Source organism: Periplaneta americana, chromosome 5 (assembly GCF_040183065.1).
Source record: "Periplaneta americana isolate PAMFEO1 chromosome 5, P.americana_PAMFEO1_priV1, whole genome shotgun sequence".
Taxonomy (NCBI): Eukaryota; Metazoa; Arthropoda; class Insecta; order Blattodea; family Blattidae; genus Periplaneta; species Periplaneta americana.
The window spans coordinates 175,248,010-175,267,025 of NC_091121.1; the positions used below are offsets into that span (position 1 = coordinate 175,248,010).

General features: G+C 36.1%; 1 protein-coding gene and 1 non-coding gene across 2 annotated transcripts in view; both read left to right on the plus strand.

The window, feature by feature from the left end:
- Positions 1–19,016, plus strand: part of oaf (out at first) — a 747,676-nt gene that overhangs the window by 644,871 nt on the left and 83,789 nt on the right. The window lies entirely within an intron of this gene.
- TRNAK-UUU (transfer RNA lysine (anticodon UUU)) lies at positions 14,904–14,976 on the plus strand. The gene has a single exon. It is a non-coding gene; the product is annotated as a tRNA-Lys (tRNA).

Consider the following 19,016-nt stretch of genomic DNA (forward strand, 5'->3'; position numbering starts at 1 on the left):
ACACCTTATTGGATAGGAAAAGAAGTGATGATATAAGTAGGGAACTAAGCATTTTTAAATTAATAGACAGAATAAAACAATATAGAAACGATTGGAAACAACATATACAAAGAATGGAAGTAGACCGCATACCAAAACTGATGATGAACTATAACCCAATAGGTAGAAGAAATGTTGGTAGACCGAAAACAAGATGGGCTCAACAGTGTTAAAAAAATAAGACCGGAACGAGCCTTATAAGGCTTAATCCATGATGCTGATGATGATGATGATTATTATTATTATTATTATTATTATTATTATTATTATTATTATTACCCAAAAATGGACGTAAATGAATAGATACCACAGAAAGGGAAGGTCTGTTGCAGATCACAATCCGTAGCACGACTAAATAGCAGGTAAAGTCGCTGCCGAAGATGTTGAAAGTCTGATCAGAGTGAGAGGTGAGTGGCGGACGTCGTTGTTCTCGCTGGACAAGGGATCCTAGTCCTTTAACTATGCTAGTGACGATCGAGTGAGGTCGCCCAGAAGCACACAAGCAGACACGTGTGGACGTAACTTATTATTAGCTACTACTTACGGAGGGAGGCGTACGAGAAGCTAACAGCAGGATGGGAAGAAGAAACACCAGAAGTCTGCACTTTGAGAGGTACTGATGCTCCAAAACTTCTGACCACACGGAAAATATGCGAACCACTACTGCAGGTCGATTGACATCATCTCTCCAGTGTTGTCACCTACTCTCGATTAGTGGTCGACGTACCGTAACATAATTTTCACCATCGTTTATGATGATTTCATAAGCAGTAACTGACGCAATCAACAGAATCGTACTCCAGTTGCAAGTAGCTTGGCACTCCCACGCCCCAGCTGGTAGGTGATAAGTACTGCTCTAGCGCTCGATTTTCGAGGTCAAAGCCACAGAAGTTTTAGTAGAACAGTACTTTGTCTTTCGCAGTGCAAAGTACATCTCAATGTGCACACTTAGACCTTTCGAAGCAATCGCTATACTCAACATGAGGCATGTGTGTGTGTCTGTGCTTGAAAATTAGCACAATACATGTAGCTGCAACATTTCTAACTATTAAAGGAATCATTATTCATTATATATTTGCAGAGTCAAGAAACCCGATTCTCAAATTATTTAACTGGTTCAAACTCCGCGTATATTGCTAAAAAACGAATAATTAAAATTTACTTAAGCAAGTCAGTTGATTATCAAACAAAATTGATTAACGATTTTAATGTTTTCCAAATTGAACCAATTATAGGCCTATAAATATACATTATTCAAATATTATTATGAAAATCGTCCAAAATATAAAGAAGAGCAACATGTTTATTCTACTACAAGAAATTTGATACGTCCTTTAGCTGAAACTAAATATTTACACAACCACCTGAATAAATCATAGCCAGAGTTACGGGCCGAGGTTATACAACTCTACTTTGGTAATAGATCCTGACGTAGGTTTTCTTGATTTTAATAAATTTAAGAAAAAAATAAGAAAATTATTTAGTATTCATATCCCTTTTTCTTTTTATTAATTTCAATAGGCATATAATACTTATTCATTCCAACTTACATTCTGTTTTTGACTTGATTCTCTACTTTTATCAACAGTAATCTCACTAAAGGTTTTGATTTATCTAGAAAAAATCAAAACATGAGTGGGCTTTAATGGACTATTTCACGATTAGAAGAAAATATATAAAGATCAGAAGAAATAAAGTACTCTAATACAATAAAATATTCATTGACTTACTAAAATTCTGTTTCACTAATGTTAGCTTCGCCAAAACGTTTGAACGGAGCCGCCATTTTCAGTTGATTATCTATGCGGGAAACAAAGGACGATCGCAAAACATGGTTTATAGTACCGTAAAGAATTTTCAGTTTGAAATGTTGGCAAACAAAGAAACAAATGCTGGGGAAATTATAAAAAACAAACAAATGCTAGGAAAGTGATAAAATTGTAGCGTTAAACAGCCATGATGGTTGAAACACATCCTTTCGTACCGTTTTATTGGTCAAAAGTAGTATGACGTAGTAAAAGTGTAATTATCTCCGTAATTATGCTTGTTTCTTAACAATTGTATTGTTTTTGTAATGTCATAGAATCTTAGTTAAGTTCTATTTAGTACAAAATAATTATTTATAGGAACCGCCCCGAACAGGAGCTTGCTGAAACGTGTTTGTACTATGTCAGTAATGTGTATTTATTTTGTATTTTATGCAACAATAAATAATAGTAAATATAAATTATTAAGAGCTATAATTCATGAATCGGTATGTTCAGTTTCAAGAAACCGATCATTAAGTTAATGACTTAGCTTTCTTGCTTCTACTCATTACTGATTATTAGGTTTTAGAGTCAGTATTCACTAAGATTAGTGGAATACCATGTCATGTTTTAATTTGAATCCTAGTCTCAACTCATAAACATAATTATTACCATTATTGCCATAACTAGGATGTTTAGGTATTTATTTTGGTTAAAATAGGCAGGCATATAGGCACTAAAAATAGTAAAAATAGGCAGTGAAATAGGAATTTATTATTCATGGAAACAGACAAAAAATAGACAAATACGTAATAAACTATCCCATACGCTACTCACTTTCCTTGGTTACATGTCACAACAAGATTTTTTTTTTTTTTAGTTGTCAACTGTCATAGTAAGCCTCCTGTCAGCGAGAACGTTTTTCACGGTGGAAAAAGATCTTTCTACTTCTATTGAAGTGATTGGAACAAACTTAAAACAACTTATTTCAGAAGGACTGTCTCTACTTTTCTTCAGGGATCGGGAAAAACTGACTGTGTATTGTCTCAAAAAGAGGGGTGTGGGAAGGGATTAGAGACTTCAAAGTACGCGTGACTTGTGCATGCAAACGACATCAGTAACTGGACCTGGAGACTTGCTTTTAATACTTCCCTCATCCGCTTTCTTTCGCTGGTAAACCCCGAAGTGACCTGAGCACTGAGCACTGAGGGTTATACTGTTCAAACATCTTTGTTAAGTGACATAAAAGATGGAATCGTTAGGGGAGAAAAGTTTACGATTTCTTGAAAACATATGTATAGTGAGGGTCACATAAGAACAGTTCCTAAACAGCAAATATTGCCGTCTTGTCAGTGTTGCCAACTGTTACCAGATATCACACGATCCTTCGTACTAAATGACTTATTTATTTACCGTACTTTATATTGGAATATTATTCTAAATAATTCAATAATTTGTAACATATTTTCTTAGGAAAACTATACGAGAAAGGGATCAACATGTCAAGTATTTTGTCTGGCAATACGAAATTCATTGGTTTGACTAAACAATTGACTCACGAGACCTAACCTAAAAATGTATTTTGTTTGACCACATGAAATTATTAGTACTAACTCCGAAAATTTAGCTGACTATAGTCTTGAATTATAACCACAACGCAACACATAAAATAACTATTATGTATCAATATTAATACTAATACTGATAATGATTAATTATTAGTATTGTGAATTTTATTAGTAACAGCAATGTAATTTATTCGTCACAACAATAATTCCTTTCTACAATTCACCTTAAACGCTCTCGTCAACAATTGGATCTTCACTCAACACAGTATTCGTTATAGCACTCCACCGACGACAATGACAATTTACTTGGACTATTACGCACAACAATGAACTGTTAATCTTAACTAATATTTACAAAGCACTATTTACAAATCAGAACTACCAGTTCTCAGTTCACAGTTCTTCTATCTCAGTCACTCGAGTTCACAGTATCTCGAACCACAGATCTTCAGAGACAGTTCACTGTACTCGAACTCGGGTCCCTCCAACTGCGGTCCACTGCACTCGAACTCAGGTCCCTCCAACTGCGGTCCACTGCACTCGAACTCAGGCCTTCGGCTGCTGACGCAGTTGCGGACGCACACTCGAGTCGAACTCCGGTACACAAGACTGGCTTCCTTGCTCTTGCTTTCTCACTGACTGAATAACTGAAAACTGCTCTCGTTCCTTCGCGTCCTTAATTTATAACCACAGCGACGTAGCCTCGAAAGTTCCACGCGTCTCTAGAGATGGCACTCCAGAAAAATCCAGAGCCCTCTCCTCTCTACCAGCACCAGATGCGCGCGCACTCTCTCTCCACTCTCTCGCCGCGTTGGCCCTTTCCCTTCTCCGCCGCGCGCCATCCCAAAGTGCTCCGCGCGATCTTCTCTCTTGCGGGACGCTGGTCGTGAGTTCGAATCTCACGTCGCTGTCACAGTATATTCATATTTCACTAGTTTCCAGTAAAGGCTCAGAAATCTAGTACAATTTCAATTTCATGGAACTCCAGTACCGACAAATATTGTCGATATTTTCTCAGCTGCCAACATACCAGTTACAAAATCACTACCATTTGTAGTATTTGTCAGTATCGAAATTCGAAACGAAGTTGGCAAGAGAAAATTCAACCTGCAAACTACAAAATCACTATAATCCACTAGCATATGTAGTAATGGGGGGAAAAATTGTTAGGTTTCACCCTTAGGGTATGAAGTAAGCTGACGCGGACTATATTTCTGGAGAATAAGATTCTCAGCAAATATCTGTGTGAGGTGAATATATATTTTTAATTTGTACAACCGTTCTTTTTTGTTTTTTGATATAATTTTTGTGAGGTTTGTTTTAAATGTATTACAATATAGAAAATGTACAGTAACGACGTAAAAAGGCTAAGAAAAAGGCATTTAACGTTAAAAGAGGCAACGGGAGCTAAAATAGGCAAAAAAGGCAAAATAAAAATTGGGCCTTTCGTCCCTAAATGTGTGGAAACTTGTTTATCTCTGAGAGGCTTTTCATACATACACTCAGTTTAAAAAGGCATTTTGCCTAACATCCAGACTCTAGTCATCACCATCTTAATGAAACAGAATTGAATTATCTTTTTCTAAGCTTCTTAATTAAATTTTATGGTAGTTAGCATCCCAGATAATTTGATTATATAATGAAACACTTAAAACGTATCTGGCATTAGTTATGATTGGGGAGCGGATTTTTATGTGCTAAAAATTTTAATATATTTATTTTTTATGTGCTAAAAAGTACGAAAATATTTGCTAAAAATAAAAAATATATATATTTTTTAAATATGACAAAAATACCTTACTTTGCTTGAAAAAAAAAATGTTACTAGGTACTCACCAATCACACTTGAGTATCAGTTGCTAGTAGTTGTCCGAGAATTGCAGTGAACAACAAAAGTCATTTCAAAATTCTCCATCACAAATGCATGCCGATTATCTCTGAACAACGACTTATACTGTGAAAACTATCTTTCCACATCACAGGACGTCAGACATGCATATTTAAAGAGAAGAATCTCACAAATACCTACACCGTCAATTTCATCTACAGGCACACCCTCCAATACTTGAGCAACTTTACACATTTTTTTATATCCACTGTTTTGCCGTGAATGCACACGTGAAGCAGCGGCAATGTGCTTGTTTCCAGACAAATGTTGGGTTACCTGAGAGCTCTGATCTGATTGCTGTAGACGCGATCTTAAACTCGATTTGATATTAGGCATCTTAAGAGGCTAATATACTCGTACATACTCTTAATGTAAAAAAATGTTTCTAGCTACTGACTGACAATGTCGGAGAAAAGCTTCCTATAGCAGCGCCACCACGTCTACCCTACGCAGCTTATTCTTATGGTCCGATAACGGGGAATCACATCAACATGTATTTCCTCACTTCATAGGCATGAACGAGAGGAGAGAGATTTGTTTAAATTAAATAATGTTAATACCCGAGCTCCTAACCGTTGTGTTTCACAAAGCGCGGAATGAAATCATCTTCAGCAACAATAAACATTACTAATTATGTGTTGCAAAATCTCTCCTTCTTGTCCATGTTAATTTATTCTCATATAATAACACTGATATGCTGCCTAGCAATTCTCAAAACTTGAGGCGATGCTATTACAAAAATGGATCACGGATACGCCACACAGCCCATAGAAACACGAAGCAACCAAGAATTCTTAAAAAGATAACGTGTTTCTGAGTGATATAATTGATTTAGTTTTAATAGTACATTATGCAACGAGCCTATAATTATAGTAATTAAGAAGCGACTATGGATGTTTATGAAACGAGCGCAAGCGAGTTTCATAATTTTCATACGAGCTTCTTAATTACCATTATAGGCGAGTTTCATACGACTTTTTATGCTCGACCATATTTCTAACTTGAAATTATAGTATTCAGATGTATACATTTTATTTGTATCTGACAAGATCGGAAGTGACCTTGTTCTAGGTCGTGAATTGTGAGATGTGCGCAGACGCGAAAGTATTGATTTTTTCCGAGGAACAATAATGTCATTGACCTTGTGTAATCCCGTTAAACTTGATATAACTTTGATTATTGAATTCGACATTGAAAAACGAGATGACAAATTGAATTTATTTGAATATAGTTTTCACAATTAACGCTAATTATTATAGTAACAGAACATAACCTTCTGCGACAGTATTGGATTTCCAGCCTCCGTGACTTTTCGCTAATTCTCTTTCGATTGCATATCCGAGAATAATCGATACTTGCGGTTTTATAACGGTACAAAGGTGACTCGTTATTGGCTGAACACCTGTAAGCTGAGTTGTCATTGGCTGAAAACACCTGAACTTTAATGAGTAGGTGTACTTTAATGACATGCATTAAAGGACTGCTACCAGGTGTATAATTACTACATTTCGGCATGGTCGAGCATAAAATATTTAAAAGTTCTTGTAAAAAAATTATTTAAGTAAAAAAAACTCCAAGATTTATATGTTTATAATAGATTTCCTGAAAATATGTATTCACATAATTTTTTTGTGAAAATATGTGTTTTTATGTGAAATAAAATTCGGGTTTTAAACTTGAAACTTGACATTCGGAATTTTTAACTTTGTTAATTGTGTTTTATCACACGCAAGAAAAATATTTAATTACATAGGAATCCTGTCCTTAGACTCGCCAATTAATTCTCACTCGTTATAAATAATTTGCTAACGTGAGTGGGGTTGGATTATTACAGTTGTACTTAGACCATTTGTGAACGCAGCACCTCATCCATAGCACAGTGGCTGCGACACAAGAGTTTGGAAGGCAATTTGTATGCAAATGTGTTGTAGGTGTGAGGCACTTCCTTGGGATGTGAGACGTATCGATCAGTATATGAAATATGGAGTGCGATTCTATGAAACCGTGTATAGCCTAGTACGTACGAAAACTTGACACAGGACCGTAATGGACTCAAGAGACCAGATCCATGGTCCATTAGATCGTTAATTGCGCCTGTATCCCCCTCATTCAGTTCTGCCAGGCACTGCTACAAGCTGAAACATTTATTACTCTATAAATTAACTTCTCATAACTGAAAGCTTTGTCGTGTTACTGTTCACATTTTAACATCCAAATTTTAGTCAATTACGTTCTGATAGACGTTTCCTGACTTTACTGAAGGGTACGCGGTAATTGCAAGCAAAACACAGCATTTCCCATATCGCTCTGCTACAATTCTTGTGTATTGTCCGTGATAATCTTCTGGCTTTTGGATTATAATGGCTGTAAGAAGAAGAGAGAGAGAGAAAAGGACAGTAAAGCGAGAAAAGAGAAATAAAGAAAATAGAGGATGACATAAAATCTAAGAAATAAAAAAGAATAAAATGAGAGATATGAAAGAAGACAATATGGATGCATATGAGAAAAAAGTGACAACGGAGTAAAGAAATGGAAAAAGAAGCAAAGAATATTGGAAGAAGTACAGGGACATCATTTTATTTTTACCAACATTTTTAATATTGACTTGGCTATACCTTTGGATCAACGCCGTTTGCTACCCCCTTCCACGACTGGAGTTCGATGATACTGGCGTAATATACAAACAAATCACTTTACTAGGTATAGGAGGGAAGAAAAGTAGTTCATCCATTTACGTAAACCAGGAAATATCGCGCTTTTGAGTTTGATCATTTTCTTTAGGTTTTTGTTTAATCAAAATACTGTACAGTATTAACAATGAGTGTTTTTACTCATGAACTGAGCTGTCCATGCGAACGTATTCATTATGCAGTGTATATTATACTATCTACAGCACATTAGCGTACAATATAGAGAATGAATTTAAATTGAAAAGCAATCATAATATGGATATTTAAACGCATTTTTTTAAAATGGTGGCCGTTCATTTAGATACAGGCTTCAGTTCTAATGTGCATATTATCGCACTACAGACTATTGTACCTAATCCCAATTACCAGTTTCGTCCTTCGTACTAGTAACTCATGTTGAAATAATTCTGTACCTACTCTATAAAAGAGTACTTTAAGTACTGTAAATTCAATCTTCACTTCTGCCCTATCCGAAAAGATAAAATTACTCAGACATACTGTTTTCTGTCCGTCCAAGTGGTTATGTCGTAGGGTCGTAGAAAGAGGGGAAATCACGTGACAGTTAATTACTTAACGAGGCCCTTTTACTTAAGTTATTTTAAACAGTTGTATGGGTATAATATTACGTAGACGTCCAATTCCTAACAGAAATTAATGTTCTCAGAAAAGAGCTAAGACAGCCCAGCCACTAGCATTTACAGAGAGGCGAATAGAAGCAGGTAGGGAAAACCGGAATGCGACGTAGGCAAATGGACGACAGTACTGTGCGAAAATGATGAAATATTGAAAGCTCTTTCGTCACTGGAAGACGCGAACATATTTTTGGAACGTACTCTTGACTATGACTACTATGACTGTATATGCGGTCTTGGATCTGTGTGGAGGACGGTTGAACTTCATTAGTAAAAGGGGTGGGAGTGAAGTACATTCAAGAACTCAGGTACAATAGAAATTGAAGTAAAAATAAAATGATGTCCCTGTACAAATGGGCAGGGCATAGTTGCGCCCCACGGTAAGATAAAATGAAGCAGATAAAAAAGGGTCCCTATTTTGTGGGCATAGTTGCGCCCCGTTCCCATCGGGTAGAGAAAAGGGGATGGCATAGTTGCGCCCCGATGAAATTGGTAGAGAAAAAAGACACTACGGAAACTCGAGCCTCGTAATCAACCAACCTTATTGATTTCTTATTCGATTTAATATTCATTATCGATGCCGTTAAAATGAACACCATGAAGTTGGAAATATTTTATTAACTGTTTTTCTACTGTTTATGCAGTGATTATTGATAGCCTACCGTTAAAATGAACACCATGAAGTTGGCAGTACTTTATTAACTGATATATTGAAATGAGTGAGCCGTTGGAATATGGGGGCTTAGCAGTCTTTGACATTTTATTAATGATTTTCACACCGTCTGCGGCGTATAGTGAGGTTAATTTAAAATGAATGTTAAGTTTAGTGAAAAGGATACAGAGTTAATAATTCACAATGGTTCTAAGTTTCAATTTTCGAAACCCTATACCGTAGGGTTAAGATATCGATGTACAAACAAAAAATGCAGTTCATTTATTGTGTGTGATCGATAAAAAAGTGTTATTTTAAATAGTAAAATTGATCATATGCCAGGCCTATCTGATTTCAATGAAGCTATCACTGTAATATTTGAAAGTAATTTGTTTATATTATGACAACCACTTTCGTGTGTACTATGTTCATTGGGGCGCAACTATGCCATATCCATTCTGCTACCTGATTTCTTCGGGGCGCAACTATGCCATGTCCCTTCTGCTACCTGGTTTCTTCGGAGCGCAACTATGCCATGTCCCTTCTGCTACCTGGTTTCTTCGGGGCGCAACTATGCCATGTCCCTTCTGCTACCTGGTTTCTTCGGAGCGCAACTATGCCATGTCCCTTCTGCTACCTGATTTCTTCGGGGCGCAACTATGCCATGTCCCTTCTCCAACCTGACTTCTTCGGGTCGCAACTATGCCATGTCCCTTCTGCTACCTGGTTTCTTCGGAGCGCAACTATGCCATGTCCCTTCTGCTACCTGGTTTCTTCGGGGCGCAACTATGCCATGTCCCTTCTGCTACCTGGTTTCTTCGGGGCGCAACTATGCCATGTCCCTTCTGCTACCTGGTTTCTTCGGAGCGCAACTATGCCATGTCCCTTCTGCTACCTGGTTTCTTCGGGGCGCAACTATGCCATATCCATTCTGCTACCTGGTTTCTTCGGAGCGCAACTATGCCATGTCCCTTCTGCTACCTGGTTTCTTCGGCGCGCAACTATGCCATGTCCCTTCTGCTACCTGATTTCTTCGGGGCGCAACTATGCCATGTCCCTTCTGCTACCTGGTTTCTTCGGGGCGCAAATATGCCATGTCCCTTCTGCTACCTGGTTTCTTCGGGGCGCAACTATGCCATGTCCCTTCTGCTACCTGGTTTCTTCGGAGCGCAACTATGCCATGTCCCTTCTGCTACCTGATTTCTTCGGGGCGCAACTATGCCATGTCCCTTCTGCTACCTGGTTTCTTCGGGGTGCAACTATGCCATACCGGTACAAATGAATAAAATGGGATAGAATAATAAAGACAGGAAACAAGACAAAAAATTAAACGCAAAATAAGGAAGGAATAGTTACTAAATCAGATAAAAAGAATTAAAAAAATACGGAAAAAGAAGAAAGACTTCAAGAAGGAATTAAAAAGATTCATTTATAGAGGAAACCTCACATTCAGTGTCCAGTTTCATAAGCCCCAGACCGCCGAGGACGGCAAATTGATGGAAGAAAAATGATGAAATGGAGAGGAAAAAAATAATTAAGTAAATAGCGATGAAATAAAAACGATGAAAAGCGAGAGAGAAAGATATGAGAATGGAAAGAAATAGGAAAATACAGTATAGTGATAGAAATAGAAGCAGACGAAAGCAGAAATAATAGAAAGAAAGAAATGGAAGGCATGGGAATGACGGAGGGAAGTCGTGAAGGGAAAGAGACTCTTAGGAAATAGAAAACGGTCGGAAAGAATGAGAAAATCTTCCATAGAAAAGCATTAAAACATTTTAAAATATGTAGGTTGAAGTAATTAAACGTGTTCGTGTCAATTCAAGTTTGCGAAAGTTGTCAACACAGCAACGCTTTGCTCGGAAACTTATTACTTAGAGTGTGTTTGAAGTGTAGGACGCTAAGTTATTCAAACATGCCCTTAATCTTCCAAGTCTTTATTTTTCTTATGGATCATAATGAAAGTGTATGTTTTCTCTAGAACTTTCCAATATTATGAATTGATCTCTTTCATATGACGTCTAAAAACATTAGAGAATTCTGTGAAGAACTTGCATATATAAGTTCGTGTATCAGCGTTTCTAAAAAGTCCCATTAACTTAAAAGTACTAAAAAAGAAAAAGACGAAGAAAAGACAATAAGCATCAAATCGTTTTCTTCCTTAAGCCAGTGGATGGACAAACATTTTGAAGGCGCGACCTACTTTCGGGCTAGATTTCAGTTTGCGACCCTCTTCCCCCACACCATATCAGTTCCTGATCCTATTCGAAAAATACAAATCCCTATAAAATCGCAAACAACTTTAATTTTATTCAAAACCTGTGGATACTACCCGAAGTATAATTTTAAACAACAGTTTTTTCAGTATTTTTCGGAAGACAATGAAAACAATTGAAGAGTCACTACAAAAATGATGGATGTCACTTTCTTGTCGAAAATGAACCAAGACTGTCAATGCATAGCTTAAACATATACTACTGGGTTCAAAAAGTTCCCGGAATTTTACTACCATTTTTCGTATTAATATATAACAAGGGATATTATACATTTGTTTTGTTGCTAACATTCATGATGTCATTTCCCTAAAGTTTGTTGATAATGGCGATTGTTGGTTTTGAGTTGTAGGCAATTGTTTATCATAGTGTTTTGTTTGTTCGTCGCATTTTGTAATTATGTCCACAGAGCAACGTACAAACATCAAGTTCTGTGTTTTGTTACACAAAACTCCTGCAGAGACATTAAGATTGTTGGAAGAAGCATATGGCGAAGCAGCAATGAAAAAAACTCAAGTGTATGCCTGGCATAAACGCTTTTCTGGTGGCCGCGATACGTACGCAGCGGCCGACCAACAACTGCAACAAATGAAGCAATCGCTCAGCGTGTGCGTAATGTTGTGAGGGACGACCGACGTAAAACCATAAAAGAGATAGCAGCAGATGTCGGAATATCAGTCGGAAGTGTACACATGTTCTTCACAAGCATCTCAACATGCATTACGTGTCTCAGAAGTTAGTTCCGAAAATGTTGTCGGCAGAACAGAAAGAAACAAGAATGACTCTTGCTGGGGACATGATCAGTATGGCTGATGATGATGGTGATTTCTTAAACAAAATTATTGCTGGTGATGAAACTTGGTGCTACTTGTACGACCCAGTCCCTAAACGACAGTCATCTGAGTGGAAATCGAAAACATCTCCTCGGAAGCAAAAATTTCCTAGGGACACTTCCAAAGGCAAAGTTATGTTCGACTCTCAGGATCTCATCCACCATGAGTTCATTCCAGAAGGTCGTACTGTAACGAAAGAATTGTACGTAGAAACCCTCCGTCGCCTCTGGGACGCAGTGAGAAGGAAACGTCCAGAAAAGTGGGTAGAAAACAACTGGTTCCTTATGCATGACAATGCACCTGCTCATCGCGCAATTATTGTAAAGAATTTTCTTGCCAGGCACAACATAACTGCTTTGGATCACCCACCATACTCTCCTGATCTCTCACCACCTGATTACTTTCTGTTTCCCCGTCTGAAAAGTCATCTGAAAGGACGGAGATTCAATGCTGAAGAGGTTATCGCAAACGCGACGAGAGCACTGAGACGGGTTTCACAAAATGGCTTCCAGGCCTGCTTCCAGGAACTCTACACGTGTTGGCAAAAGCGTGTTGTTGCGGAAGGCAACTATTTTGAAGGGAATGCTGTAGAATAGTGTTTAAGGTACGTTGTTTCTATGATACTAGCAAATTCCGGGAACTTTTTGAACCTAGTATGTAGAATGTACATAGAGAGTTATATGGCATTAACACTGAGAGTCATTGTCCAGTAATGATCGGAAAATCACAGTTAAGCTTTGAGCGCTAAGCATTTCAAACTTTCAATTGCTTCTCCTGCAAAATGTATTTCAAATGACATCCATCATTCTTGCAGTGGACTCTTCAAATATGACGTTGACAAATGGGTACTGAATCCATTGCGTTCAACAGGCTGAAATTCCAATTTTTTTTTATCAGAGCTTCCTCAAATTGGAGGCTGCCATTAGACAAAGCATACAAAACAAAAAAAGAACAAATAGGTGATGGAAGATAACAGAGTAAGAAAAAAGGTAAACAAGTACACAAACAAACAAACTATGGCAGTTCACAGAATAAGAAAAGTTACAAACATGTAAAGAAGCAATGAAAGCTAATAAGAAAAATAAAAATGATAATGTTGCGTCAGTTTTTTCAGTACACTGAATTAGAGTCCATATAGGTGGTTCCGTAAAAGTTTGACTGACTCTCTAATTATGAGGAGGGCCAGTTCATTTAGAAAAGATTTGTGCAGTCCTAGGGTCTTACAGAATTGAGAAGAGAAGTTGGGTATCGTTCCTCTTGCTCCAAACATCAATCCCCTAACACTGATATCGTGAAGTTGGTATTTATGTTTATAATACGGGATGGTAGGAACGTAGATTGCTCGTTTCTCCTCGTGTACATCTTCAGGCTGTCCTTTATATGTTTCAAACCTGATGGTGGGGTCGATTATCATACCCTGAGACAGGGATTCGCTAATGGCGATTATGTCAATTCGTCTGTTACTGCCATTGTCGGCAGTTCCGTGGACTTCTTCATAGACGGTGTATTTTAGTTTTGTAAGGGCATCGGCCAATTTAGTTCTAATTGCATGGTGCCTATGTATACGCAATGTTTCACCATAAGGGCAGGCTCCCAGGACATGTCCAAGAGTTTCTATCTCACTGTGGCATCGCCTGAGTGGTTGTCCTGAGACCTACCGGGTATGGCTCTTAGAGCAGTTACGTTGGTGGTCTAGAATGCCCAAGGTTGCGGGTTCGATCCCGGGCCAGGTCGATGGCATTTAAATGTATTTAAATGCGACAGGCTGATGTCAGTAGATTTACTGGCATGTAAAAGAACTCCTGCGGGACAAAATTCGGGCACATCTGGCGACGCTGATATAATCTCTGCAGTTGCGAGCGTCGTTAAATAAAACATAACATTTTTAATATTTTTCACCGCTAGTCGTTCCATCAGGCTTAGTTAACCATTGGTAGAGGGAGTGAATTCACTGTGTATATGTATGTGTTCATATTGAAATATGAACCTACTAATGGAATGTTGAAACTAGACCTTTTTCTCGCAAAACGTTGACCAGTTTTGCATCAAAAGAAAACCTCGAGTATGCAAAAGAATCTCTTAAATTTCTGTTTTGCAATCTCATATTCATACAAAGAAAGTTTCTAGTCTATGATTGCCATTAATACGAAAGTGCGAAATCTCGAACTTGAAAATTATATGACTGTGTGCAAATCAAGATTTCAGGTATAACTCCCTGTAAAGTTGATTTGAATAATTTCGAGGGAAAAATTGTTCGGGGGCCGGGCATCGAACCCGGGACCTTTGATTAACGTACCAACGCTCTACCAACTGAGCTACCCGGGAACTCTATCCGACACCGATCCAAAGGTCCCGGGTTCGATGCTCGGCCCCGGAGAAATTTTTCCCTCGAAATTATTCAAATCAACTTTACAGGCAGTTATACCTCAAATCTTGATTTGCATAATACACGTCACTGTTCGTTAACAGAAAACCACAATTTAAGTCACACGGAGTTAGTGTGCACTCGAAGTTGGTTGCTTGACGGTTGTCAGCCCACTTTGAGGTTTGTGGATGTAGAGGGAAAGTGTCGGGTAGAGTTCCCGGGTAGCTCAGTTGGTAGAGCGTTGGTACTTTAAACCAAAGGTCCCGGGTTCGATGCCCGGCCCCGGAACAATTTTTCCCTCGAAATTATTCATATGACTGTGTGTATCGAGTACTTAGTCCAGACTTGAGGGGCAGAGATTTGTTCTGATAAACAAGTACATTTATCACTGTTGCATGTAAACGGATAAGGCTGAAAATGCCAAACCCAAAAATGTTCAGGAACCACAAAAAACGAATAGAAACACACACGTTTATCTTGAAGATTTTGTAAAAAATTGAGTTAACCTTCACGCGTGTGAGAATTAACTAGCAGTAGTCCAACAGCGACAGTACATAGAACGGTTTCAAGTGAAAAAACGACTATATCATATTTGACACTTGCAGCCTTTTCCATTTACATGCCAATTTATCTTTCTAAATACCGTACGAAATAAGTGTGTTGTGTAAGTGAAGTGTGTTGTGTAAGTGAAGTGTGTTTCTTTCAGTGAAGCTTTATAATTTACTAGCAGAATTCACCCGTCGCTGCCTGTGTTTTCCTTTCTGCTTCTATTTTCAATGCAACTGGTTGTTAGGCTTTTCGGAAATCTCTAAAATGTAACTACAGACAACCAAAACGAATTGTCTTTGCTAAGCTTTCCTCATCCCTAAAAGATAAATCTTTCCATAGGGTGACGTCCATAAATTAATTAATTTCTTAGCCAAATGCCTGCCAAAGTGAACTCAATTTAATCACCTGTAGATCAGGCATCGAAAAGAAAACATTTCGTCATGTGCCTTACGTTCAACTGTTTTTAATATATATTTGTTTTTGTTTATTTATTTATTCATTCATTCTGACGTAGTTAAGGCCATTAGGCCTTCTTCCACACCACCAGAAATACGAATAAAATAATAGAAAATCAAACTATAAACACAGTAAAACCAAACGAAAATATATATAGGCTATAGTCACACAACCTAGATTGTCTAGATATTGGTCTTCATGATGTTTCAACAATGTTATTTTTTCATGGTCCCATGGAAGTCGATATTGAATACAACAGACAATAATAAAAAACAATTGACTGTATAAGATTGCATTTTGATATTATACATCAATGTTTGATCGTATTTATTTTTATTTTTTATCTTTTTAATTAATTTAACGTCCATTTGTCCGATTTTAATGTAGCCAATGTTCTTCTCCTGATTATGAAGGTTAAATGTGGAAACTTTGGCAAGTATCGGTCAAAGCATGTAGATTTGTATAGAGTACATACATATATACATACATATATAACCACATTGACTTTTATATATAAGATAGTGCCATTGCAAAGTATTTGAACAGTGAAATGTTTTTGAAGTGTTAGTGAAATCAGGATAGTATCAGTGAAATGTGTCGTAGTTCCAGTGCAGTGAGTCAGTTGACAGCGAAATGAGTGTAATGTTGAAAGGTACTTGTGCAGATATGAATATATCATACTCGTGGGTTTTAGTTCGAACTTAAGGTTAAGATACAAATTAGATTTACTTTAAATGTTATTTTAAGTGATCGTGTTTCATTTAATTTAGGATTCCCCTATTATTATTATTATTATTATTATTATTATTATTATTATTATTATTATTATTATTATTACCATCACTATCACCATCACCATCGTCATTATTATTATCTGATGCTGCTTATAAAGAATAGTTCTAAATTCGAATCGACGTTTGTCCGCTGTCAATGTGATGTTCTTTGTTGTCTTAGATGGAGACACGGCAACTGTGTAAACTCTTTAAGTGATCGTGTTTCATTTAATTTAGGATTCCACTATTATTATTATTATTATTATTATTATTATTATTATTATTATTATTATTATTATTATTATTATTACCATCACCATCACCATCGTCATTATTATTATCTGATGCTGCTTATAAAGAATAGTTCTAAATTCGAATCGGCGTTTGTCCGCTGTCAATGTGATGTTCTTTGTTGTCTTAGATGGAGACACGGCAACTGTGTAAACTCTTTAAGTGATCGTGTTTCATTTAATTTAGGATTCCACTATTATTATTATTATTATTATTATTATTATTAGTATTATTATTATTATTATTATTATTATTACCATCACCATCACCATCGTCATTATTATTATCTGATGCTGCTTATAAAGAATAGTTCTAAATTCGAATCGGCGTTTGTCCGCTGTCAATGTGATGTTCTTTGTTGTCTTAGATGGAGACACGGCAACTGTGTAAACTCTTTAAGTGATCGTGTTTCATTTAATTTAGGATTCCACTATTATTATTATTATTATTATTATTATTATTATTAGTATTAGTATTATTATTATTATTATTATTATTATTATTACCATCACCATCACCATCGTCATTATTATTATCTGATGCTGCTTATAAAGAATAGTTCTAAATTCGAATCGGCGTTTGTCCGCTGTCAATGTGATGTTCTTTGTTGTCTTAGATGGAGACACGGCAACTGTGTAAACTCTTTAGGCCTAAGTGATCGTGTTTCATTTAATTTAGGATTCCACTATTATTATTATTATTATTATTATTATTATTATTATTATTATTATTATTAGTATTATTATTATTATTATTATTATTATTATTACCATCACCATCACCATCGTCATTATTATTATCTGATGCTGCTTATAAAGAATAGTTCTAAATTCGAATCGACGTTTCTCCGCTGTCAATGTGATGTTCTTTGTTGTCTTAGATGGAGACACGGCAACTGTGTAAACTCTTTAAGTGATCGTGTTTCATTTAATTTAGGATTCCACTATTATTATTATTATTATTATTATTATTATTATTATTATTAGTATTATTATTATTATTATTATTATTATTATTACCATCACCATCACCATCGTCATTATTATTATCTGATGCTGCTTATAAAGAATAGTTCTAAATTCGAATCGACGTTTGTCCGCTGTCAATGTGATGTTCTTTGTTGTCTTAGATGGAGACACGGCAACTGTGTAAACTCTTTAAGTGATCGTGTTTCATTTAATTTAGGATTCCACTATTATTATTATTATTATTATTATTATTATTATTATTATTATTATTAGTATTATTATTATTATTATTATTATTATTATTACCATCACCATCACCATCGTCATTATTATTATCTGATGCTGCTTATAAAGAATAGTTCTAAATTCGAATCGACGTTTGTCCGCTGTCAATGTGATGTTCTTTGTTGTCTTAGATGGAGACACGGCAACTGTGTAAACTCTTTGCTGTAATTAGTTTTAAGCCTTCTATTGCGTTTCAAAGAAAAGTATTATATAACGACTTCGTGTGTATAGTTCGTCTGCGTGTCTTTAACGTCCTCCTATGTGTTGACCTTTTCAAGATAGAGTTGTACTGCATTGACAATTTCTCTGTTATTGTGTATTGTTAGTATGGATACTCTAAACTACACGATATCTAGAACGCTTGTTTCGAAGTATTCCTTGTCATCATAAATATAGTTGCTAAAAGAGTTCCTGCACCATGTTCATTATTGATTAGTAGGGCCAGGAAGTTCATGCATTTGCATATATTTTTCCATTAGATGTAATTAATTGCTGATTAATTATATCTTCATGAATCATCAACATTTAAGCTTATGAAACCAAATTTTATGTTGCATATATTTGCATATCTTGGTATTTTTTTTTATAAATGCATAATATTTCATGATATTTATAACTTATTACTGTGGTATATTTTCGCGTTTAAGCTCATTAAAACTGATTTTATGTTGCATATATTTACATATTTTGGCATTTTTTTTATAAATGCATAATATTTCATGATATTTATAACTTATTACAGTGGTATATTTTCGCGTTTAAGCTCATTAAAACTGATTTTATGTTGCATATATTTACATATTTTGGCATTTTTTTTATAAATGCATAATATTTCATGATATTTATAACTTATTACAGTGGTATATTTTCGCGTTTAAGCTCATTAAAACTGATTTTATGTTGCATATATTTACATATTTTGGCATTTTTTTATAAATGCATAATATTTCATGATATTTATAACTTATTACAGTGGTATATTTTCGCGTTTAAGCTCATTAAAACT